Raw genomic sequence first — 27,418 nt, 5'->3', positions numbered from 1 at the left:
GGCATTTCAGCAAATGAAGAGATAGTTCTTGGCTAAGTGTCCCCTGGGGCTCAGCACAGAGGAAGCAGACAGTCACCAATCTCCTAGTATTTCCATGAAAGTGGTGTATTTGCATACTTTGCTGCCTGAAAGTCCAGCTCCCATTCAGCCTGCATCTATATGTTAACTGAGATACTCCCTTTTGGGACACTGAAGGTCTTGGCACACCCTCAACTATTGGGAGCCTCCAAGAATAAATAAGGCTGCTTGGACAATCATAAAAGTTTAAGAGACAACAATGAGCTAGGGCTGGGCTAAATGATAAGGTTCAACTCCAACACAAGACAACTCCTCCTCCTAGACTGGTAGAGGTGGTGGTTGTATCTAATACACTAACCAATGCAGGGTAAAGAAAATTGAATTGAAACCAAGAAATACATTACAAACAAAAGAACAAAAACAGAACCCAAGAAATTGACTAATGAGACAGATGAATGATTTACCTGATAAAGAGTTGAAAATAATCATCATAAAGATACTCACTGAAGTCAAGAGAACAATGCATGAGCAAAATAAAAATGTCAAAAGAGATATAAAATATAAGCATCACACAGAGATCACAGAACTGAAGAATAACTGAACTGAAAAATTTTATAGAAAGGTTCTACAGCAGACTAGAAGTAGAAACAAGGATAAAAACTCAAAGACAGGGCAATAAAATTCATCTAATCAAAGGAACAAATTGAAAAAAGAATTAAAAAGAATTAAGATAGCTTAAGGGACTTTCAGAAATACCATTGAAAGGGCAAGCTCCTGGACTCTACCTCAGCCAATCAGGACCAGGTTCTACTTCAGCCAATCGGGACTCGGATCCTATTTCAGCCAATCAGACCTTGGTCTCTCTCTCTCCTCCAGTCAGCAAAAAGTGCACCCACCACCCCTAGACTCTGCCAATTGACCAAATCGACGACCTATCACCCCACCAACTACCCCCAGGCCCAGCCAATCAGCCAGGGCCACAACCATCACCCCACAAACCATCCTAGAAACCCATAAAACCTTTGTTCTTTGGAAACTCGCTCTCTCTCTGGCACCTGGCCACTGCTTTGGCGTGGGTGTGAGATTGAGCTCGAGTTGGCTCGAATAAAGGCTCTTTGCTTTTGTATCTGTGTTGGCTCCCTGGTGGTCTCCTGGGATTCGTGACGTCGGGTACAACATTTGGGGGCTCCTCTGGGAACCTGGAGACCCCCAGGATACCCGACCCGGGGGGCCTAGTGCTGACTGGTGAGTGCACTCAGTTATCTGTCTGTCCTTGTCTACCTGTGTCTCACTCTGTCTCACTCTGTCTTTGTCTCTCGGTGTCCCACTGTTTTTGTTCGTGAACAAGTCTGTATAAGCCTGTAGGAGCTCCAATCTGTATCTGGGTTGGCATTGACTTAGGCGGACGTGCTGGCAGTCACCGACCAGGGGTCTTGGGAGACGTCCCTTGCCCCCATCTGGAGGACAAGATCCTCATCTGTGAGGAAAGTCAGCTGCCGCTGCAGTCCGACAAACCCTCAATTTACTTTCAGTTTTGCCTCCACGGCCGTGGCAGATTCTTCTCTATAGGCGCCTGTTTGTCACCTATTGTGTTTATCCTAGTTTTGTTGTTGACGGAAGAAATGGGACAGATGCAGATGATTCCTTTATCTCTCATGACAGACCATTTTTCAGATGTTAGGGAGAGAGCTCACAATTTGAGCATGGATGTCAGGAAGGGAAAATTTCATGTTTTCTGCACCTCTGAGTGGCTGTCCTTTAACGTCGGATGGCCACCAGAGGGAACTTTTAATCTAACCACTTTTTTACAGGTGAAAGGTGTTATCTTCAGGAAAGGAGTCCAGGGCCATCCAGGCCAAATTCCCTGGTCTGGCAGGACCTAATTGAAAACCCTCCCTCATGGCTTAAACCTTTCCTTCCATCCAGGGAAGACCCCATGCCCAAAGTCTTGGCCCTACAAGGTCCGGTCCCAGTCTTGGAGAGACTCAGGACCTAAAGAAACCAAACCATACCTTTACCCAGTTCTACAGGACACCAGCTCAGAGGAGTTGATCTTTCCACCACCCTATCAGCCCCTCCCAACCACCCCGCTGGCGGAGCCAGCAGAACCAGATGGAGGGGAACCAGTTCCGGAAGAACTGGTTCCTTTTCCTGAAAGAGGAGTGCCTGCGCACAGACCTGCAGCAGGGACACAGGACCAGGTCCATCAAGTGGCCCTCAGTCAAGGACCCACTGACTCAACTGTCCTTCCCCTGCATGCCACAGGCCCCCTTGATGAAATAGGACAACGGCCAATGCACTATTGGCCATTCTCCACTAGCAACCTCTATAATTGGAGAACTCAGAATGCTAAGTTCTTGGGAAACCCCAAAGATCTTATTAACCTCTTAGACACTGTTCTTTTTACCCATCAGCCCACTTGGGATGATTATCAACAGCTCTTACAGGTTCTTTTTACCACTGAGGAGAGAGAAAGTATCCAGGTGGAAGCCCAGAAGTCAGTTCTGAGCAACAATAGATAGCTCATCCAGAACCCAGAGCTCATCAATGCTGCTTTTCCCCTCTCTCATCCAAACTGGAACTACAATTCAGCAGAAGGTAAGGAGAGACTCCGGGTCTATCGCCAGACTCTGCTGGAAGGTCTCAGGGTGGCTGCATGCAAGCCCACTAATTTGGCTAAGGTATATAATGTACATAGAACAAGGCAGGGATGAAAGCCCAGTGGCATTTCTAGAGAGAATCATGGAGGCTTTTAGACAGTACACCACCATGGATCCTGAAGCTCCAGAGAACAGGGCCCCTATAGTTATGGCTTTCGTTAACCAAGCCATTCCAGACATAAAGATAAAATTACAGAGAGTGGAGAGATTAGGAGAAAAGAACTTGCAGGACCTGGTAGTGGTGGCAGAAAGAGTTTTTAATAATTGGGAGATCCCGGAAGAACTACAGACGAGAATAAACGACTGCCAAACTCGAAACTTGGCTAAAATACTGCTGGCTACGACTGCAGATAATCCTCAGGAGAGACAGAGACACCTTAAGAAACTGGCCACTAGACAAGGTAAGGAAGACCTCACCCGAGGGAACCGCCCCAAGTTAAATAAGAACCAGTGTGCCTATTGCAAAGAAGAAGGCCATTGGGTCAAAGACTATCCTAACAAAAGACCCAAAAAGGCCCCTATTACTATCCTGGGTACCTAAGGCATTGATGACTAGAGGCGATGGGGTTCAGCACCCCTCCCTGAGCCCAGGGTAACCCTAAAAGTGGAGGGGCAACCTATAGAATTCCTTGTGGACACCGGAGCTCAGCACTCCATTCTATTAAAACCCCAGGGAAAATTGGCAGATAAAACCTCATGTGTACAGGGAGCTACTGGGATGAAACAATATTCATGGACTACCCAAAGAACAGTGGATCTCAGCATGGGCCGGGTATCCCACTCATTCATGGTCATCCCAGAATGTCCCTACCCCTTATTAGGCCGAGACTTGCTCACCAAGGTGGGGGCACAAATCAGCTTCCACCCAGAAGGAACAAAAATTCTAGACAAAGAAGGACATCCAATACAGGTGCTCACTGTAAGTCTCAAAGATGAGTACTGCCTGCACTAAGCACCCTTAGCACCAATGCATGACTTAGAATATTGGCTACAGACATTTCCTCAAGCTTGGCCAGAGACAGGGGGAGTGGGATTAGCTCAACATAGGCCAGAAATATTTATAGAACTGAAATCAGGCACAGATCCAGTCAGGGTCCGGCAGTACCCGATGCCACTCGAAGCAAGAGCTGGAATCACTCCACACATTAGAAGGTTACTCGAGTTAAGCATACTGAGACCTTGCCAGTCAGCATAGATTACCCCCCTATTACCAGTCCAAAAGCCAAACTCAACTGACTATCGACCAGTCCAAGACTTGTGGGAGGTAAACAAGTGAGTGACAGATGTACACCCAACAGTCCCAAATCCGTATACCCTCCTCAGCTCCTTGCCTCCCACCCGAACCTGGTATACAGTCCTAGATTTAAAAGATGCCTTTTTCAGCTTGCCCCTAGCACCTAACAGCCAGAACATCTTTGCCTTTGAGTGGACAGACCCAGAAAAAGGGATTAGCAGCCAGCTCACCTGGACCAGGCTCCCCCAAGGATTCAAGAACTCGCCCACTATCTTCGATGAGGCCCTACATGAAGATCTGAGGGAGTTCCAATCTAAACACCCAGAATTAACTCTTTTACAGTATGTAGATGATATCCTGGTAGGCACTGAAGACTAGGAGAGGTGCCTGCAAGGCACCAAGGACCTGCTTTCTACACTAGGAGCCTTGGGTTACTGAGCCTTGGCCAAAAAGGCCCAAATCTGGAAGACAAAGATAAGCTACTTAGGCTATAAATTAAAAGGGGGACAGAGATGGCTCACAGAAGCAAGAAAAGAGACTGTCTTAAGAATACCATGCCCACAAAATGTCTGCCAAATGCCTAAGTTCCTAGGGTCTGCAGGATACTGCCAATTGTGGATCCCAGGTTTTGCAAAAATAGCTAGACCCCTCTATGAAGCCACCAAAGAAAGACAGGAGTTTACATGGACAGAGACTATGGAAAACTCATTCACTAGACTGAAGCAGGACTTACTCTCTGCACCTACACTGGGGCTTCCTGATTTAACCAAACCTTTCTACCTATACGTAGATGAAAGTAAAGGAGTAGCTAAAGGAGTGCTGATACAGTACATTGGCCCTTGGAAAAGGCCCATAGCCTATTTCTCCAAGCAGCTAGACACTGTTGCTGCTGGATGGCCCCCCTATCTGCGAATCATTGCCACGGTGGCTACCATGATCAAAGATGCAGACAAACTAACACTAGGACAAGAATTAAATGTCACTGCCCCACATGCAATCAAAGGGGTGCTCAAACAGCCACCAGACAGATGGATAAGTAATTACACTACCAAGGACTGCTTTTAAATCCCGCTAGAATTCTGTTCCAGACACCCACTTCGCTGAACCCAGCCACCCTACTCCCTGACCCGGACTGGGAGGCACCACTCCATGACTGTGGAGAAATCCTGGCTCATTTTCACAGAGTCAGAACCGACCTGCGAGATCAGCCACTGACCAGAAGCAGATGCCACATGGTACACAGATGGAAGCAGCTTCATGCAAGATGGAGTAAGGCATGCAGGGGCAGCTGTAACAACTGAGACAGAAACTGGGCTGAGCCGCTGGCTCCAGGGACTTCAGCCCAGTGGGCAGAGCTGATCGTGCTGACTAGAGCACTGACTATGGCCAAAGGCAAACACCTTAATGTCTATATGGACAGTAGGTATGCATTTGCCACTGCCCACATACATGGAGCCATCTACAGAGAGAGGGTGGCTATTAACTGCAAAGGGAAAAACCATCAAAAATAAAGAAGAAATTCTTGGCCTCCTATGGGCCCTTTGGCTACCCAAAGCCCTGGGTATAACTCATTGCCTGGGCCATCAAAAATCTGACACCCGGATTGCCAAAGGAAATAGACTAGAAGACCAGACCAATGCGCCAGACAGGCAGCCCTTTCAGTGGACTATGCCCTAGTGACCATGTTGCCAGACCCAGGGGCCCCTAACCTTCCAGACACCCCCTCTTACACTGATGAAGACACAAAATGGATCAAGCAGCTACCCATGACCAACTACCTAAATGGGTGGTGGAGAGCTGCCAACTGCATCATTCTACCGGAAGAGCTAGGATGACTCGTCCTGACCAAAATGCATCGGGCTACACACATGGGGATGAGAAAAATGGAAGACTTGGTGTGACATACTCACATCACTATCAGAGACTCTCGATCAAAAATCAGACAAATCGTAGCAAGCTGCAAGGCTTGCCAACTGACAAACGCGACTGCTCAGGCGCCCAACCCTGGTACCAGACTCCGAGAAAAGAGACCAGGTGCCTATTGGGAAATAGATTTTATGTAAGTAAAGCCCAGAAAATATGGGTACAGGTATTTGCTAGCGTTTGTAGACACTTTTTCAGGTTGGATCAAGGCGTTTCCCACCAAACATGAGACTGCACAGACCGTGGCCAAGAAGTTGTTAGAAGACATCCTGCCAAGGTGTGGTTTTCCTGCCAAGACAAGCTCAGACAATGGACCAGGATTTGCTTCCAAGGTAACTCAGGGAGTAGCACAGATTCTTGGGGCAGATTGGAAATTACATTGTGCATATAGGCCCCAAAGTTCAGGACAGGTAGAAAGAATGAACCAAACTTTAAAAGAGACCTTGACTAAATTAGCCCTAGAGACTGGCAGAGACTGGGTAACTCTCCTTCCCTTTGCCCTTTATCCAGTGCGTAACTCCCCATATAAGGTGGGACTTACTCCCTTTGAAATCATATATGGCATTCCTCCACCTATTATCCCCACTCTCAAACCCGAAGTACTTGCTAAATTTGATGATCACCAACTCCTTTTTTTCCCTCCAAGTGTTGCAATGAACCCATGAGCAGGTCTGGCCTAAGCTGAAAGCTCTTTATGAGACTGGACCCCCTCCAGAACTGCACCACTATCGTCTGGGTGACTGGGTCTACGTTCTGGAGGCACCAACACCAGACACTGCAACCATGCTGGAAGGGACCCTACATTGTGATCCTGACCACTCCCACTGCACTCAAAGTTGATGGGATTACTTCCGGGGTCTACTGCACCCACGTCAGACCAGCTGACCCACACGCCCTTCTCAAAGACTTTGTTCCAGGATGGAAAAGTCAGCCAGACAAAAGCAATCCTCTAAAGCTAAGACTGTGCTGTTCTCACTTACCCGACTAATGTTGCTTATACTATGCCTTCCTCATGCCAAAACCCACGACCCTAACCCTCATACTCCCTATAATAGTACATGGCAAATCATTACCCCAGCTTCCCACCAAGTAGTAGTCCAGTTAAAGGGACAATACCCTGGGGGGACCTGGTGGCTTACCCTCACTGTGGACCTGTGTACTCTCTTCAAACAAGACCCTTGGCACAAAGGTAGAATAGGGATACCAGGATGTGGTACTCAGGCTTCCATGAAAGAACTCCAAAATACCTGCTTCTATATATGTCCAGCCCCCTCAACCAACCGTGCCAAGGTCTCACAGTGTGGTGGGTGGACAGATTTGTTCTGTAAAAATTGGGTTGTGAGCAGACTGGGACATGCCATTGGCTGACAGGAAAGCCTCCCCCAGGCCTCATAAAAATCCAACAAAATACAACTCACACCCAGTGCATGACTAATCCCACCTGCAACCTAATTGACATCTCCTTTACAGAGGCAGGAAAAAAAGAAACAAACTGGGAAATAGGGCTTATGTGGGGACTACGACTCTACCAGAGTGGATATGATAATGGAGTCTTGTTTATGCTCAGGCTACTTGAAAGGCCTCTAGCCAGGCCCCAGAGAATAGGCCCAAACCCTGTGCTAGTACCTCCTCCACCCAAATTTCAGACAACCACAACGCCTATCTCCCCATTGCCCTCCTCTATACCTGCCATAACATCTGCATCCAATAACACCTCTGATGCAGACACAATCACCCCCATCCCAGCCTCCTTCCTACAGAACCCTCCCTTCCTCAACCCCTCTCAACATCCACTTTGGGATCTGATGTTCCAAGCTTACAGGTTCCTCAATGCAACCAGACCCAGCCTTACCCAATCTTGCTGGCTCTGCTATGACATTCGCCCTCCCTTCTATGAGGGAATCGCGATTTTGGGTCAGTACAACACAACTTCTGACCCTAATGCCTGTAGATGGCACCAGAGAACTCAAGGACTAACTTTATAGTCAGTGTCAGGTCATGGGCCTCTGTTTAGGATACCCCCCTTCAATATCAACCCTCTGTAATGCAACCATAAACCCCTCCAGTCCGGACTATTATGTACCCCCCCCCCCCCCAGGAAAGTTGGTGGGCCTGCTCGACAGGCCTGACACCTTGTGCCCACGGGCAGGACTTAAATAAGACTAAAGGATTTTGTGTCTTAGTCCAGCTTCTCCCTAAAATCATATCACTCAGAAGAAGAAATATATCAGAGATATTCGAGTGAAATCGGACACGCTAAGAGAGAACCCATTTCAGCATTAACTATTGCATTAACTAAGGACTGACAGGAGTTGGGACTGGAGGAGCTTCATTAACAATGCAGAGCTCCCGTTATAATAGCTTGAGAGCTGCTAAAGATTTAGACCTCGAGAGAATAGAAACCTCCATCTCCCACCTTCAGGAATCTTTAATCTCTTTGTCAGAAGTTGTCCTTCAGAACAGGAGAGGTTTAGACTTAATTTTCTTACAACAAGGAGGGTTATGCACAGCCCTGGGGGAAGAATGCTGTTTCTTTACAGATCACTCGGGAATTGTCAAAGAATCTATGGCTAAAGTCTGAGAAGGCTTAGCCAAACATAAGAGAGAACGGGAACAACAAGGATGGTTTGAATCTCTATCTAACAATTTCCCGTGGTTAACAACCCTAGTCTCCACCTTAATGGGCCCTCTAGTAATACTGTTACTCCTACATACCTTTGGACCCTGTATCCTCAATAGACTGATGACTTTTGTCAAAAATAGAATTAATACAGTTCAGCTGATGGTGCTAAGACAACAATATCAGCCTTTATCTCCTTACAACTGTGAAACCTCATTGGACCCATGATTGGGTCCCTTTTTAAGATCCAAAGAAAGAGGGGAATGAAAGGGCAAGCTTCTGGACTCTACCTCAGCCAATCAGAACCTGGATCCTATTTCAGCCAATCAGGACTGGGTTCTACTTCAGCAATCAGAACCTGGATCCTATTTCAGCCAATCGGGACCAGATCCTATTTCAGCCAATCAGAGCTTGGTCTCTGTCCTCCAGTCAGCAAAAAGTGCACCCACCACCCCTAGACTCTGCCAATTGACCAAAGCCATGACCTATCACCCCACCAACTACCCCCAGGCCCAGCCAATCAGCCAGGGCCATGACCATCACCCCCACAAACCACACTAGAAACCCATAAAACCTTTGTTCTTTGGAAACTCTCTCTCTGGCTCCTGGCCACTGCTTTGGCGTGGGTATGAGACTGAGCACAAGTTGGCTCGAATAAAGGCTCTTTGCTTTTGTATCTGTGTTGGCTCCCTGGTGGTCTCCTGGGATTCGCAACTTCAGGCACAACACCATCAAGAGGACCACTATTGCATTATAGGGTTCCAGAAGGAAAAGAGAAAGAAAGGGGTGGAAATCATTACAAAAATGGAAGAAAATATTTGCAAATCACTTATCTGATAAGGAGTAATATCCAAAGTATATCAAATATACATTCAACTCTAACAACAAAACAAAAAATCCAATTTAAAGTGTCAGAGGAAATGAATCAACGTTTTGCCAAAGACATACAAATGGCCAACAGGTACATGAAGAATTGCTCAACATTACTAATCATTTGATCATGTGATCAAAACCACAATGAGATACCACCTTACACCTGTTAGGGTGGCTATTATCCTAGACAAGAGGAACCCTTATACACTGTTGGTGGGAATGTAAAATGGTATGGCCACTATTGGAAAGAATATGGAGGCTCCTCAAAAAATTGGAAATAAAACTACCACTGGGTATGTATCCGAAAGAAAATCACTGTGTTGAGGAGACATCTGTACCCCCAATTTGAGAAAACCAGGACATGGAAGCAACATAAGTGTTTATTGATAGACAAATGAATGAAGAAAATGTGGTGTACACACATAAGTGCATGTGCACAGAGGGATTTTCTTCAACCCTTAAAAAGAAGGAAATCCTGACATTTCCAACAACATGGATGGACACTGACAGCATTATGCTACATGATAAGTCAGAGAAAGACAAATACCGGATCATCTCACTTATATGTGAAATTAAATAATAAACCAAACTCACAAAGACTGGTGGTTATCAGGGGCAGAGGATGAGAGTTGGGCAAAGTGGGTAAAGATGGTCAAAAGGTATAAACTTCTATGTATAAGATAAATAAGTTCTGGCAGAGTCATTTGCAAATGGCAACTAAAGTTAACAATATCCTGTACATTTGAAAGTTGATAAGAGAGGAGGCCTTAAGAGTTCTGATCACAAGAAAAAAATTTGTAACTAGGTAAGGTGACAGATGTTAGATAAACTTACTGTGGTAATCATTTCATAATACATAATATCAAATCACCGTGTACATTTTAAACTAATGCATTGTAATATGCCGATATCTCAAAACTGAAAAAAATGCATTACATATCAATACTCTGTACACACTAACAGCCCATTTGACTTAGTGATGAACTTTTTCTGTTTTCAAAAGTTATTTAAATTTAATGTATGTATTATACATATATCTAATTCAAGGAACCTTCATCTGTTAGGACTATTTGGTCTTAAGACACATTTAACTAGTTAAAGCAAAACAAATTTATCAGAAGATCAGAGGTGTGTTTCACAGTCGAGAACCCAACAAAGAATAGAACCCCAAAAGCACAGGTCATAAACTAGTCATAATCCCAGCAGGAAACAGAAGGCACTCTCAAAGCCATAATTAGATTGCTGCAAAGGGCTAAGGGCAGAGAAAAGAGAAACAGGGCAAGATGAGGCTCCCTCCTCTTTATCCTTAGGCATAGAGGTGGTAATGGAGTCCGCTTGTAACTAGACGTGGGGCGCATTTACTGCAACATGGTGAGATCTACACCTACAGCTGAAGGAGAAAACCATCCTGGAAGATCTGCGGCCTTGCTACAGAAAGGCAACCACTGAGATCCGCAGCCTGAGAGGGAGGAAGGAAACAAATACTCCAACCTCTCTTTCCGTGTTTTGTTTTCTTAACCCCTCCCATTGTCCAAGATCACCTGGAAGCCAGAATGTCAGGGAGTCATCCTGCATCGGGCAAAGGAGATCAGCCTCCAGGACAAAGCAGGGAGAAGAAAGGTGAGTGGATCCGGAGGGAAAAATGACAATCATCCCTACTGGCATTCTCTCTTCATACCACATTTCTATGAAAATCGGGAAGCACAGCAAAGGATCCACATAGAAAATAAAATCAGATTGATGTTTTAGCTTCTCCATCTACACACAGGGCAAACATGGCTACCCTGTGGCTACCGGGTTTGCATATCTGGTCAGGAGATCAGCCCTGTCCCCTCTGATGGGTTTCTCCATCGCAACTCCAAACTCCTGAGAGAGAATGTCTGACCAAGTTTCAGTCAGGTATTCACTTCTCATTGAATCATATGTGACCAGGACATGGCTGAAGATGTGAACACAGGTGCCAAAAATGATAACCCAGATCATCAGCAGAAATGTCAAAGAGCCAGGGCAGCACAGGTGTCTCCAAGGAATTTGTGCGTGAATCCTAAGGACACATATTTAAAAGCAACACACTCTCCTGTGGCTGTAGTCATCAATTTGCCATGAGTTCTTAAGGAGAAAAATAAACTGGAAATAAGGGCTTCCCTGTTCTCTGGGTCTTCTTATTAAGGCAGAAAAGTGTGATGCCCAGCCTATTAGGCCCTAATGCACTCAACAGATAAAGCAATTTGAAAGAAACATTTTCATTTACCAACAGAACTCAGTGTTAAAAATGCACTTGGGTACGGTTTCTATTTATTTGCCTCAAACTCTGCCTTAGGCTCATTGAGCACCACTCAGTGAAAAGAGCATCTCAGAAATAGTTCAAGGCAAATCCCAACATTAGGAAATGGATTGACTATTCTAAAAAGCTAAGAAGAAAGGATGTGCCTGAAATTCTGTCTCCACTGTGGAAAGAGCAAATGACTCATACTATTGCCTCAAGATGTACTAGCAATGAACATTACAGGAATCTAGTACCACTTATGCCATAGAGTTCCTTGTTCCGAAATGTGTGTGTGTTAACTTGAACAGCTGAAGGAGCCAGCAATTGTTCCTTCGAACAGTTAGAAAAACTATTTTGAAGAATAAGACAATCTGAAACCCCTATCCCATGTCTTCCTAAGTGGTCATTAGCATAGAAATTGCGTGCTGCCTCTACTATATGTATTTTCCACTTTTGCATTTAACTTTCTTAAAATGAAATAAGGTGTCCTGACGTTAACTAATGCTTTGGAGTCAGACTTGGACTCAAATTCTGGATCCACCTCTCAGTTGTTATGTGACTGACTTAGCCCAAGTCCTGCAGAAAGCAGAAACTGGGGCGAGGATTACAGTGCAAACATCTTATCTGGGAGATGTAAGATCATGCAGATGAAGAGGAAAGAAATAAGAAAAGTATGATTTCCTACCTTACCATGCTGGCTACTATGTAGGACACTGTGAAAAGACTAAGCAAGTTAAACAGAAGGTATATTCCCTTGGCACCTAGGGCTTCCTTACTGAGTAACCAAACAAAAACAAAAATTAGAGTAGTCCACCGAGGGTGGGAAGAAAGGGCGAGAATTTGGGGATTCATACTCACCTTTGTCCCCCCCATCTTTCATTTCCCATTGCTCAATATTTATCCCACAGGGAGTTAACTCAGGGTTGTGTCCTCTAACTCCAGCAGACACTCAGAAGGCTGGATCCCTTGCCCCATGCTGTTTAACCTTATATTAGTTTTCCACTGCTACATAACAAATTATCACAGCATAGTTCCTTAAAAACCAGTTATTATCTTATAGTTTCTGTGGTTCCTCTGCTCAGGGTGTCATAGGCTAACACCAAGGTGTCAGCCAGCTGCATCTGCATTTCAAGGCCTGACTAGGGAAAGATTTTCTTCCACGGTCCTTTACCTTGTTGACAGAATTTGTTTCTTTGTGGCCATCTGACAGAAGTCTCTGTGTTCTTGAAAGCTGATGGTGGGAGACCACCTCAGTGCCCCGAGGCCTTTCATGGGTCCGGCCACATTGCCCTCCTCACAGCACAGCACTCTCCTTCAAGCTCAGCAGAAGCATCTTGTCTCACCTTCTCTTAAGGAACTCCCCTGATTATATCAGACCCAAACAAAATAATTTCCCTTTTGATTAGCTCATAATCGGTGATTTAGTAGCCTAATCATGAGAGTGATATCCCATTATATTCACAGGTTCTGTCCACACTCAAAAGGAGGGCATATAGGGCATGCATATCAGGGGCAGCATCATGGGGTTGTCTTAGAATTCTGCCTGCCATGATCTAATCCCAAAAGAGGAAGAGTGGCCAAGTGCTGCTGGGGCACCAAAGAGGAGGAAATCAGGGGATTCTAAGAACATATAAAAGGCTTTTGCCCCAATACACTGACCTTGGTCAATTTTGTCTAGTCTTTTGTCCATGCACAAAGTGGGGAAACTGAAGCAAAAACTTGTATCATTTGGTAAGAGGAAATATGTTATGGTGCATATCAGCTATCATTTAATGCTGGTTCCTCTGTGCCAGACACGGGGCTATGTACTCCACATACATTGTTCTCATTTAACATCTTCCCGTTTTGACAAACCAATGAGTTTGTTCTTCAAAGCCTCATTTTGCAGATGAGGCTAACCATCTTGTTACTGCCTATACATCATGACACATTTACTAGCATCTCACACAAAAGCATATTTTAAATGGTGGCTATTATTTTAAGGGTTGTTATAAAAAGTTGTATAATTTTGGGTGAACCATACTTTTACATTTGTATAAAATTTAAGCAATGTGGACCAACAAGAATCCCCATGCCTCATCCCAAAACTGAAAGAAATTAGGCAAACACATAAAAACTTCTTTAACTAAAAATATCTTTGGCTGTTTGTGTAACTATTTTAAGTATTGAACTTCAATGAAGGAAATAAAAGCTCAACTGAGTGGATGAGTGCGTGTGTGTGTGTGTGTGTGTGTGTGTGTGTGAGATTAGATCCACAAAATGTGTACTACATTTAGGTGTAGAGCCAGATGCAAGAAAGCCTGTTTTCCCCATATACTATTAGGATGTGAGAACAGACTACAGACAGTATTACTTTCAGAAGAATTAAAAACATATTTTCCAAAAATTCAAATTCAAAAGTAGTACTGTATCTTTTTTCCCCCCTTTTAATTACAGATCTGCTGTCATACCCACCCATCATCTCCTGGCCCATTCAGGGATTTTTATGTCCATCCCTGCCTTCCTTTCTTTTCCTCTCCTTTGCTGTTGTCACCAAAATGAAGCAAAACAAAACAGTAAAATGAGATTATCATAATAAAAAGAATGGTCACTTTAACTTCTGCAATACTCCTACAGGAGGCAAAATTACTAAAACTGAGTGCCTCTTAGTCACTTTTAAGTGAATGTATCAAGTCTCCAAACAGAACACATACAAAATAAAAGCTATGAAATTCAACTGTTTTGGCTAAATTATGCTATGATAACAAAGAACGTCTCAAAAATCTCAAGTGTCCTAAAACAGCAGAAGTTTATTTCTCACTTTCATTTTCATCATGAACCAGCTTTCACTCTGCCCTGTGAATCTTTATGTCAAGGGCCAGATTGATGGAACAGCCCCTAACTGGAATATTCTCATCTGGTAGGAAAGTAAAATGGGGGCCAAGTAGCAGAGCATGTGGAGACTCTCAAAGCTTCTGTTCGGAAGTGACACCTCAGATTCACTCACTGGCCATTTCACTTCATTGCAATGCATGTAGCCAAGGCTAATATCAAAGGAGTGGGGTGGGGGGAGGGGGTATATGATTTTTCCTTGAGGGGAAGCAACACGTATTTTGAACAATACAATCTACATGGTAATGTAAAGTCTTACTCCACCATCCTGACATCACGTTTCTTCTTATATCACCAGTGAAATGATTCCCCAAATGAGTGATATTGGATTTTCTGCCAATTTCAGTACATGGGATCCTTAAGCTAGGTCTACTTCTATTTAAATAAAATCATGAATGATAGTAGAAGACACAACAGCCCAAGATAGAACTTCTAGGAATGACTGTCCAATAACTACAGGAGGAGACCTCTCTATCTAGCATTTTTTATTCACATAGGGTCCTGCATGCCCAGTTGGTCATTGTATGCCCAGGGTGGCCCATTCAAAGTCAGACAATTCTGCTGGCAGCTTCACTCTCTCTATGGCAAGCTTATATACATAGGGGGTATTAAAAGTCACAAGTACTTAATACCCAGCTTACAGATACATAACAGCCAGTCTGGTGATCCAGCCACCTCCAAAATTCTGTTCTCAGGCAGGCCCAATTCTACTTACAGAACTTGGCAGTGTGATCCTTTCCCAAGTCTGAAGAAGCCACTATCATAGAAAGAGAAGGGATGTTCTGCAACCATTGTAGCCCTATTCCTTTCTGAATCTGGAATAATCTCTCTCAATTTTTAATAAGCCTTATAATAGATACTGTGGTATAACCACCCAAATCCTTCTTTAAGGCTAAGGAACTCATTCCTCCAGCCACAAGGGACATTGGCTACTGATGGCTCACAGCTGTGTCCCTATCCAGACATAGCCCTTGACTGAAGGGAGCTGCAAATACTTTTCCTCTCCAGGGGCAACTTACATACATTCAATAACTGGTTGATGTGCTGGTACAAAAGACTGACCCCTTACCTAAACTGGGAAATTGCTGAAGGGCCTCATATCAGAGCTCCCCATGACCCTGGCTGAAGCTGCTATTGCAACTGCACTGCAGTTCAGTTTCTCCCTTGGCCCAGTTCTACATTAATCGTTGCCTCAAAGGTATTGAAATAAGCATGTGTCCAAATAAACCCACCACATGAAAATGTCAGTGTCTCAGAGTCCATTTTTCAGGGAGCCTGATCTGCAACAGTTGATACTAGAACTGATCCCACAAAGACTCTCAGATGGATCTTAGAGCTGAACCACTCACTGACCAGCTGGCAAAGAGGAATCTATATCATTAGCAAGAAGAGTATGGCTAGTCCCCCAGCTTGCTGCAGTGGTACAATTATTGAAAACTTTTATGAGTGGTGAACTGGAATGGAATATCATCAGAAGGAAATGTATGTCAGATGCAATACACAAGGCAGTTGAGAGGTACAGGGGAGGTAGTTACTGTAAGGATTATAGAGTTGGCTGGCAAAATGGGAAAGCCAGAGGCCAACCTCAGTAACATATAGAAAGACTCTTATCTCCTGCAGACATAGAGCCCAAAAATCTAAGGACTGGGACCAGGTCTTAATTATAATAACAGAGTGGGAGCATTCCAAAAAGGGTTGAATTCTCAGCCTCACGTCTTCTGTTGCCAAGAGAGTAGATCTTGAAACTTCTCAGCCCAAGAAGAAACAAATGTGTAAATATGTGTGGTGATGGATATCAACTAATTAGGGTAAACATTCCACAACATTTACACATATCAAATGATTATGTTGTACACCTAAAATACATTATTTATTATATATCAATAAAACAAAACAAAACAAAATCTTCTACTTCAAGATTGGTGCTCTGATTGGAAAAAGTCAACCCTGATGCATGGAATGGAGACATATGGGCCAAGGTACACAAAAATCTTTAATCCCTGATTCACTTAAAATTCCCAGGCCTGCAGAAGTAGCCCATCCACTCCTACATCTCTGAGGAGTCCAAAGAACCTAGAGCTGTGGAATGGGAAGCACAAATACCCTAAGCGAAACTAGGAGTAATAGTTAAGTAAGGCCACCCTAACTTCCATTCTTTGGTTCCCAGCCCACGGGTTACACCTTTTGGCCCATTGCCTGACACAGTGCCAAGTAACAGTCATTGATTTAGGGTACATATAACAGCCTAGAAGATGAAACTCCATTCTCACAAAGGTATCTCCATGCTGGTTCCTCAGCTGCATGTTAAAAAGCTGTTTTATCCAGTTATCAGGCCAGCAGTTTCTGAGTGGTGGAATATGTGATAAGAACAGTGGGTCTCATAGTCATATGCTAATAGGCACACCTCCTTTGCTGCTAAGCAGGTCTCTTGGGGCAATGTTATCATCAAATACTCTTGCATTCTCAGATCTTGTTGCTGACCAAAGCTCTGAAGGGAAGAAAGGAAAACCCATACCTGGAATATGTATCAATTCCAGTCACATCACTGTTCCTTCCATGGTAGAGGGGTCCAATGCTACTATTACTACCAAGTTATACTTACTATCAAGTGACTAGTTAATTCCCTCAAGAGATGACACCATATCAGGGCCTTAGTACTGTTCTTCATTACTGACAGATTGAGCATTTGATGGCAGTAGAAGCTACATAAGCCTTGGTGAGCTCACATTATTGGTGTGGGAAAAATGAAAGTTCCTAAGGCCAGGATCCTCACCTGAACATAAACTTGAGGATGTAACTGGCCTACTGCTAGGCTACTGCTCACACACCTGTAGGCAATAAGCTATTATTGAGTAACTCACTATATAAAGAGCTCTGCCCAGTGTTCTTGGCTGAGGCAGAGATCGAGGAGGATTATAGACCTGCAGACTATTGGATGCAGACATAATTCTAGTGCTCCACCTATCACTTGGAGAACAAGCCAGGTAATAAACTCTTTCACCGCATGAATATTCTACTGTCATTCCTCCATCTTTCTGAATCCATACTGAACTTGCCCAGGGCTGAAACCCATTGGCAAGACAATTGGGAACATACATCATCCATTCCTGCCACCATGGCTACTCCTTCAAGTGCCCATGCTATGGATGGCCACTGACAAGCTGGCCAACACCAGTCAAGGCATCCTGTGTTATTAAGGGTCTCTTCTATGCTTGAGGAGAATATGACATATTCTGGTGGGTGATAACATATGATATGAAGACCTTCACACTTCATACCAATTCCTATCTGCCCCTCCTCCAGTTCACTTCTCTCTGATCTTCAAACCTCTTTACAGGTCCCTAAATAACCAACCAAGCCATCTTTCACTTTCCATGGATTAGGGCCTAGGTAGCCTTAAGTTGATCTATCTAGAACAGCATAAGTGCTAACCAAAGGTGATGGGGTTCTAGAATGAGCATGAAAAGGTGTCATCTCCTAACGATGAGCATCAGCTGTGTTGTCAAGACCAGCTACAAGCAGCAGGGGCTGTAGTTTATGCCACCAATTTTATTTTTGTAAATTTCTCTAGGAAAAGAGACTAACCAGAATCCTGGAGGACTTCTTCACAGATGGTGTGAACTTAGTATATGAAGCAAGTAGATCTATATGGCACAAAGAACAGACTCTAATGGATCAAGACTGAGGCACTCATTTCCCCAGGCAATAGAAATGCATCTGCTACTAGAGAGTCACACTTGTGTTCTGCTTGGGGAACTGCCCTCAGCTGAAAGGTCTCTTGACCATAGTTTGGGATTTCTCTGAAGGCCACCCCAGCTGCAGAGCTTTGTGTTAGTGAGACTTGAAAATGTATCATTGTTAAACCCACTCACCAAAAATACTTCTTTCCTCACTCTCCTCACTTCTTTTCAGGTTCAACAGCAATCCCAATAAACCATCTGCACACAAACAGCAGACTCAGTAGAGGGAAAATGGAAGTACCTATGGCCAGGATCCTCACCTGACCCTAATCTACTTAATGATGTAATTGGCCCGTGCAGGCAGATTGTGAACTTGCCAGAGGCAGATGTGATTCCAGCACTTGCCACTGTGAGGATGAAACTTGGTATAAACCCTTTTAGCTGGAGCCAAGATGGCAGCATGAGTAGAACAGTGGGAATCTCCTCCCTAAAATAAATATATTTTTGAAAATACAACAAATACAACTATCCCTAAAAGAGAAATCAGAAGATACAGGACAACAGCCAGACTACATCCACACCCGTGAGAACACAGGTCCTGGCAAAGGGGGTAAGATACAAGCTGCGGCCCAGAGGGACCTGAGCACCCCTCACCCCAGCTACCGGCGGGAGGAGAGGAGTCGGAACGGGGAGGGAGAGGGAGCCCAGGACTGCTAAATAGTTAGCCCCAGCCATCCACACCAGGAGCACAGACACACAGTGTGTGGGGTGCTGGATACTAGGGGAACAGGACAGTAAGACCTCTAAGCGGGTCCCCGCAGCCGGCACCCCTAGGACAAAGAAAAGTGAGTGCTTTTTGAAAGTCTTAAAGGGACAGACACCCCACTGCTGGACGGAAGTGTTCTGGCACACGTAACCCAGTAGCTGGGAATCCCAGGGAACTCCGGGCACCCTGGCCACCTGGGAAGCAGCTCTGAGACCCCTCATGTCAATAAACAGCCCCCAGTCCATTCCCCTTCCGTTGCCCTGCCATAGCAGAGCAGCAGCCTGAGGCTGGTCACGCCCACAGCAAGGGAGCTTCCTCCATACCGGCCAGGCAAGAAACAGAGGCCCAGTCTACATGCAAAAGCCCAACACAAGCTGCTAGGGGTCACAGTTGTCCCAGTAAAGAAAGGCCAAGAGCAAGTGGAAAGGGTCTTGGCTCTCCCAGCTGACAGACGAGTTAATAGCATACCACTGCATCTATCAACATGAAAAGGCAAAAAAATTTGACCCAGACCAAAATAACCCAGACATCTTCCACATCCTTCCCTGAGAAGGAATCTGGGGAGATAAATTTAACCAATCTTCCTGAAAAAGAATTCAAAACAAAGTCATAACCATGCTGATGGACTTGCAGAGAAATATGCATGAACTAAGGAGGGAAAATACAGAAATAAAACAATCTCTGGAAGGACTTCAAAGCAGAATGGACGAGATGCAAGAGACCATTATTGGACTAGAAATCAGAGAACAGGAATGCAGAGAAGCTGACACAGAGATAAAAGGATCTCCAGGAATGAAAGAATATTAAGAGAACTGTGTGACCAATCAAAATGGAACCATATTCGCATCATAGGAGTACCAGAAGAAGATGACAGAGAAAAAGGGATACAAAGTGTCTTTGAAGAAATAATTGATGAAAACTTCCCCAAACTAGGGGAGGAAATGGCCTCTCAGAACACAGAAGCACACAGAATTCCCATGAAAAGGGACCCAAGGAGGGCAACACCAAGACACATAATAACTTAAATGGCAAAGATCAAAGACAAGGACAGAGTATTAAAGGCAGCCAGAGGGAAAAAAAAGGTCACCTACAAAGGAAAACCAATCAGGCTATCATCAGACTTCTCAACAGAAACCTTAAAGGCCAGAAGAGAATGGCATGATATATTTAAAGCAATGAAACAGAAGGGCCTTGAACCAAGAATACTATCAAGCACGATTAACATTTAAAAATGAAGGAGGGATTAAAAAATACCCAGACAAGCAAAAGTTGAATTTGCCTCCCACAAACCACCTCTACAGAGTATCTCAGAGGGACTGCTCTAGATGGTAACACTCCTAAAAAGAGCCCAGAACAAAACACCCAACATATGAAGAATGGAGGAGGAAGAATAAGAAGGGAGAGAAATAAAGAATCATCAGACTGTGTTTATAATATCTCAATAAGCAAGTTATGTTAGACAGTAAGATAGTAAAGAAGCTAACCTTGAACCTTTTGTAACCACAAACTTAAAGCCTGCAATGGCAATAAGTACATATCTTTCAATAATCACCCTAAATGTAAAGGGAATGAATGCACCAATCAAAAGACACAGAGTAATAGAATGGATAAAAAAGCAAGACTCATCTATATGCTGCTTACAAGAGACTCAGCTCAAACCCAAAGACATGCACAGATTAAAAGTCAAGGGATGGAAAAAGATATTTCATGCAAACAACAGGGAGAAAAAAGAAGGTGTTGCAATACTAGTATCAGACAAAATAGACTTCAAAACAAAGAAACAAGAGATAACGAAGGACATTACATAATGATAAAGGGCTCAGTCTAACAAGAGGATACAACAATTATAAAAATATATGCACCCAATACAGAAGCACCAACATATGTGAAACAAATACTAACAGAAATAAAGGAGGAAATAGAATGTAATGCATTCATTCTGGGAGAATTCAACACACCACTCACTCCAAAGGACAGATCCACCACACAGAAAATAAATAAGGACACAGAGGCACTGAACAACACACTAGAACAGATGGACCTAACAGACATCTATAGAACTCTACACCCAAAAGCAACAGGATACACATTCTTCTCAAGTGCACATGGAACATTCTCCAGAATAGACCACATACTAGGCCACAAAAAGAGTCTCAGTAAATTCAAAAAGATTGAAATCCTACCAACCGACTTTCAGACCACAAACATATAAAACTAGAAATAAATTGTACAAAGCAAGCAAAAAGGCTCACAAACACATGAAGGCTTAACAACATGCTCCTAAATAATCAATGGATCAATGACCAAATTAAAATGGAGATCCAGCAATATATGGAAACAAATGACAACAACAACACAAAGCCCCAACTACTGTGGGATGCAGCAAAAGCAGTCTTAAGAGGAAAGTATACAGCAATCCAGGCATATTTAAAGAAGGAAGAACAATCCCAAATGAATAGTCTAACGTCACAATTATCAAAATTGGAAAAAGAAGAACAAATGAGGCCTAAGGTCAGCAGAAAGAGGGACATAATAAAGATCAGAGAAGAAATAAAATTGAGAAGAATAAAACAATAGAAAAACATCAATGAAACCAAGAGCTGGTTCTTCGAGAGAATAAACAAAATAGATAAGCTTCTAGCCAGACTTATTAAAGAGAAAAAGAGAATCAACACACATCAACGAATCAGAAATGAGAAAGGAAAAATCACGATGGACCCTACAGAAATAAAAAGAATTATTAGAGACTACTATGAAAACCTATATGATATGAAGCTGGAAAACCTAGAAGAAATGGACAACTTCCTAGAAAAATACATCCTTCCAAGACTGACCCAGAAAGAAACAGAAAATCTAAGCAGACCAATTACCAGCAATGAAATTGAAGCGGTAATCAAAAAACTGCCCAAGAACAAAACCCCCGGGCCAGATGGATTTATCTCAGAATTTTATCAGATGTACAGAAAAGACATAACACCCATTCTCCTTAAAGTTTTCCAAAAAATAGAAGAGGAGGGAATACTCTCAAACTCATTCTATGAAGCCAACATCACCTAATACCAAAACCAGGCAAAGACCCCACCAAAAAAGAAAACTACAGACCAATATCCCTGATGAATGTAGATGCAAAAACACTCAACAAAATATTAGCAAACCGAATTCAAAAATACATCAAAAGGATCATACACCATGACCAAGTGGGATTCATCCCAGCGATGCAAGGATCCATCAACATCATCCACCACATCAACAAAAAGGACAAAAACCACATGATTATCTCCATAGATGCTGAAAAAGTATTTGACAAAATTCAACATCCATTCATAATAAAAACTCTCAACAAAATGGGTATAGAGGGCAGGTACCTCAACATAATAAAGACCATATATGATAAATCCACAGCCAACATCATACTGAACAGCGAGAAGCTGAAAGCTTTTCCTCTGAGATCAGGAACAAGACAGGGATGCACACTCACCCCACTGTTATTCAACATAATACTGGATGTCCCAGCCACAGCAATTAGACAAAACAAAGAAATACAAGGCATCCAGATTGATAAGGAAGAAGTTAAACTGTCACTATTTGCAGATGACATGATATTGTACATAAAAAACCCTAAAGACTCCACTCCAAAACTACTAGCACTAATATCGGAATTCAGCAAAGTTGCAGGATACAAAATTAACACATAGAAATCTGTGGCTTTCCTATCCACTAACAATGAACTAATAGAAAGAGAAATCAGGAAAACAATTCCATTCACGATTGCATCAAAAAGAATAAAATACCTAGGAATAAACCTAACCAAGAAAGTGAAAAACCTATACCTGGAAAAGTATAAGACACTCTTAAGAGAAATTAAAGAGGTCACTAACAAATGGAAACTCACCCCATGCTCCTGGCTAGGAAGAATTAATATTGTCAAAATGGCCACCCTGCCCAAAACAGTATACACATTCAATGCGATCCCTATCAAATTACCAACAGCATTCTTCAATGAACTGGAACAAATGGTTCAAAAATTCATATGGAACCACCAAAGACCCCGAATAGCCAAAGCAATCCTGAAAAAGAAGAATAAAGTAGGGGGCATCTCACTCCCCAACTTCAAGCTCTACTACAAAGCCACAGTAATCAAGACAATTTGGTACTGGCACAAGAACAGAGCCACAGACCAGTGGAACAGATTAGAGACTCCAGACATTAACTTAAACAATTAATAATATATGGTCAATTAATATTCGATAAAGGAGCCATGGACATACAATGGGGAAATGACAGTCTCTTCAACAGATGGTGCTGGCAAAACTGGACAGCTACATGCAAGAGAATGAAACTGGATCACTGTCTAACCCCATACAGAAAATTAAATTCAAAATGGATCAGAGACTTGAATGTAAGTCATGAAACCATAAAAACTCTTAGAAAAAAACATAGGCAAAAATCTCTTAGACATAAACATAAGTGACCTCTTCTTGAACATATCTCCCCGGGCAAGGGAAACAAAAGCAAAAATGAACAAGTGGGTCTATATCAAGCTGAAAAGCTTCTGTACAGCAAAGGACACCATCAATAGAATAAAAAGGTATCCTAGAGTATGGGAGAATATATTCATAAGTGACATATCTGATAAAGGGTTGACATCCAAAATATATAAAGAGCTCACACACCTCAACAAACAAAAAGCAAATAATCCAATTAAAAAATGGGCAGAGGAGCTGGACAGCTCTCTAAAGAAGAAATTCAGATGGCCAACAGACACATGAAAAGATGCTCCACATCGCTTGTCATCAGAGAAATGCAAATTAAAACCACAATGAGATATCACCTCACACCAGTAAGGATGGCTACCATCCAAAAGACAAACAACAACAAATGTTGGCGAGGTTGTGGAGAAAGGGGAACCCTTCTGCACTGCTGGTGGGAATGTAAATTAGTTCAACCATTGTGGAAAGCAGTATGGAGGTTCCTCAAAGTGCTCAAAATAGACTTAACCTTTTGACCCAGGAATTCCACTTCTAGGAATTTACCCTGAGAATGCAGCACTCCAGTTTGAAAAAGACAGATGTACCCCTATGTTTATCGCAGCACTATTTACAATAGCCAAGATATGGAAGCAACTTAGATGACAGGGGAGTATTCGCATAAAGCATACAAATCTCCAGTATAGAGTCCAGTATATCTCTGTATACTCTCATGTGGTATCACCCAGATTAAAATATAGAACATTTCCATCACCCCAGAAAGTTCTCTCATGTTTCTGTCTAGTCAACAGCACAACACTGTCTTGCCAATGGGTTTCAGCCCCAGGCAAGTTCGCTATGGATTCAATGTGATCAAAGAAATTGACAGCAAAACATTCTTTGGGGTGAAAGGGTTTATTACCCGGCTTGTTCTCCCTGCGGTAGGTCGAGCACTAGTGTCTCTGCCTCTGCCCAGAGTACTGGGCAGAGCTCTCTATATAGTGCAATAATAGCTTATTGCCTAAAGGTGTGGAAGCGGTAGCCTAGCAACAGACCGGTTACATCATCAGGTAGTTTAAATTCAGTGAGGATCGTGGCCATAGGAACCTCAACTTCCCCACAAACACCCATCCACTGAAGGTAACAACTCTGACTTTTTCCCCATAGTCTAAATATATATGTCTCTTTTAAAGAGAAATCAAATGCAAAAAAAAATTGCTCCTGCGATCTGAGCTCTCCTTACCGTAACTGGGTGTGGGTTGAGAGGAGGGGGAAGATAGGGCTGGGGAAGAAGACTTGGCTATCCTCCTACAAAGCTCAGAAAAGTTTCCATTCCTTCTGAGTCTACAGCAGGACACACAACCCAAATTCAGTTCTCAAAGAATGGTCCGATTATATTACATTTTCATCAAGTTATCTTATTATATTTCTGAATGATATGGACAAAGAAATAATCAGGAAGATCCGAAAGAGAAACCTTTGTAAATAAATACATCAATAGCCAAAGGGTGTAGGCTAGTTGAAGCTTCAAATACCACCATATGAACTAAATGAAATTGCCCTAATCTTAAGCTTATTTTCTGACTAAAGTCAGTGGCATAATTACAGGATAAAGAAAGCTTAACCTTTAAAAGCTATGCTGTAGGTTGTAAGAGGTAATGGATTAGAGTGTATAACTCTAACCAGTCCCCAGTGTATTGGGGGAGGGGGAGCAGAGAAAGGAGGAGCAAGATATATTTAGTGTTTCCCATTTTCTTCCCCAAAGATGTAAGACAACCCTCATCCCATCTCCTAATGAAGCAGTGCCTTGGTCTCTTGCTGGGACAGTTCAAAACGTCCCTCTGTTTCTTGCTAACTCTTAAGTCATTCTCTTTCTCAAACTTTAGGAGTCGCAAGCTAGGGAGAACATTGTTTTCTGCCCTAATAAAAAAGATAAGTGATTTGATATTAAGTTTTTTCATCCCTTTCATTTCCAAACTAGGGAACTTCGTTCACAGTTGACTCACTTTTCAGCCCAGATGTCAATTGTTTTCTCTCCTACATCCTCCCCTTGAATTTGGAATATTTTTTTCAGAGAGAACATGAATTATTATATTTTCCTTATATATTCCACTTCCCTTCTGTTGGGTGCTAGGTTCTCCAAGAAGCAGACTCTAATGGAGTTTAGTATTCTGTGTGTTTCTTGGGGAGTGCCCTTGAAATCAACACAGGCAGAGGGAAGGGGAAGGAAACTGGAGAGGGCAGAAGTCAAGCTACAACACCAGCCCAAAAGCCTCAGCAAACTAGAGTTCTGAAGGAAGCCCAGAAGCAGGACAGACCCGTTGGCGTTTTCTCATGTTGGATTAAAATGGCTAAGCCTTTACAGTCCCTCCTTGATTGATCAGTGAATGTAGTCTACCTATATATTCAAGATCCTCCAGAGATACACAACAGAATATATATCTATATGTATAATAGAGAAAAGTTTTTCTAGATACAATATATGAGAGATTTATTTTAAGGAACTGACTTACGCAATTGTAGCAGCCTGTAACTCTGACATCAGCAGAGTATGCTGGCAGGATGGAGACCCAGTGAAGAGCTGCAGTTCCACTCCAAAGGCTGTTTGCTGGCAGAATGCTCTCTTTTTCCAAGGAGGTCAGCCTTTTAAGGCCTTCAACTGACTGGACTGGACTCACCCACATTATGGAGGGCAGTCTGCTTTACTCCCTCTACTAATTTAAATGTTTATTTCATCTAAAAATACATTCGCAGACACATACATTTAACCATCTCATCATCCCCGAAAGGCACTCTCTTAAGAAAAATGGCTCTCTAAAGCCCAGGCACTCTCTGAAAGGGCTAACAGCTGAAAATAATCTGCTGATAGCATTGCCAGCAGCTGGGGCAACGAATCCTTGAAATAGAATCTGAGCAGCATCTTTCTGTGTTCCTCACACCTATGAGGTTAATTAAATGTATTCAACAATTAAATTTGCAGTTAAAAGTTTATTCAGTATGTTTCCAAAGATTATTATGTATATATAAAGATATAGACATAAAGGATACATGCCTTTTTTATTCAAAAGAAATGATTAAGTAAGGGTGTTTGAAATATCTGGAGTTATTATTTACATATGCAGTAAGCCAAATGTAGGGTCTAATTACTGGCACTCATTCAGTGAGCCTCCCTGAGTTAGCTTCTATCTTTTATCCCTTTCGAGCCAGATGCAGAGATATCTGGAGGTGGCTGGGAAGGAGGGGGAAACAGATAAACTTACTCTGTGACAAGGAATAATTATTTGATATTTCCTGAAATCAACTAGTAAGCATAATTTAAGGATAACATGTCAGAATTCAGAGCAGAAACAAGTCCAATAGCTGAGTTCCCATGCCCCTCATTTTATGTTTCCCTCCAGGTCCTAGCACTGCATGAGACAGGAGAGACCACCAGCCTAGGCACTGGGCAGCAAAGGACTGAGCCAAGTAGAAGAATGCTCACTCAGGATATGCCTCCCCTAGGTCCCCATCCACTGCACCTGATTGCTTTGGAGAACTGATGCAGAAAGAGCCAGTGAAATACCTGCTGAAGTTTCTGGGAAAGAGGGAGGAAGAATCAGCATGGTGAAAAGTGAGATTGCTGGAGCCTCCGTGAGCATGAGGTGGGATGACAGACTTGCTGGTAGCAAATGAACCTCTGGACAAAAGACATTTGAAGTTAGTCCTGCTTCTGAGTCATTCAATTCTGTGAGTTTGTGAATTTTCTTTTCTGTACTTTTCATGAGATATCTCTTACACACAAAATAGAACCTAAAGTAAATGTGAGGTTTAGAGACAATTACAAACACCACCGTAACCACCAATCAAGGCAAAAATAGAAAATTCCCAGCACATCAGAAGGCACCTGTATACTTCTCCTCCCCACAGAGGTAATACATGCCTGACTTTTGTGAGAATTATTTCTCCTCTGTACTGCATAGTGTCTGATTGCCCTCCAATTAACTATCCTTCACCTTGCTCTATAATGCAAGATAAATAAATGTATATAGTACATTAACATAT

The 27,418-nt window shown here is 43.0% G+C and overlaps 1 long non-coding RNA gene across 1 annotated transcript; it reads left to right on the top strand.

Moving 5' to 3' along the window:
• The first annotated feature begins 1,992 nt into the window (after nt 1-1,992).
• Nucleotides 1,993-27,418, top strand: LOC140843139 (uncharacterized). Its single transcript, XR_012120685.1, has 3 exons — nt 1,993-2,616; nt 10,865-10,948; nt 26,879-27,418. It is a non-coding gene; the product is annotated as an uncharacterized lncRNA (long non-coding RNA).

Source organism: Manis javanica, chromosome 8 (assembly GCF_040802235.1).
Source record: "Manis javanica isolate MJ-LG chromosome 8, MJ_LKY, whole genome shotgun sequence".
In the NCBI taxonomy this organism is placed as follows: domain Eukaryota; kingdom Metazoa; phylum Chordata; class Mammalia; order Pholidota; family Manidae; genus Manis; species Manis javanica.
The sequence above is the reverse complement of the archived record's forward strand: the minus strand, read 5'-3'. Positions and strand labels throughout refer to the sequence as shown.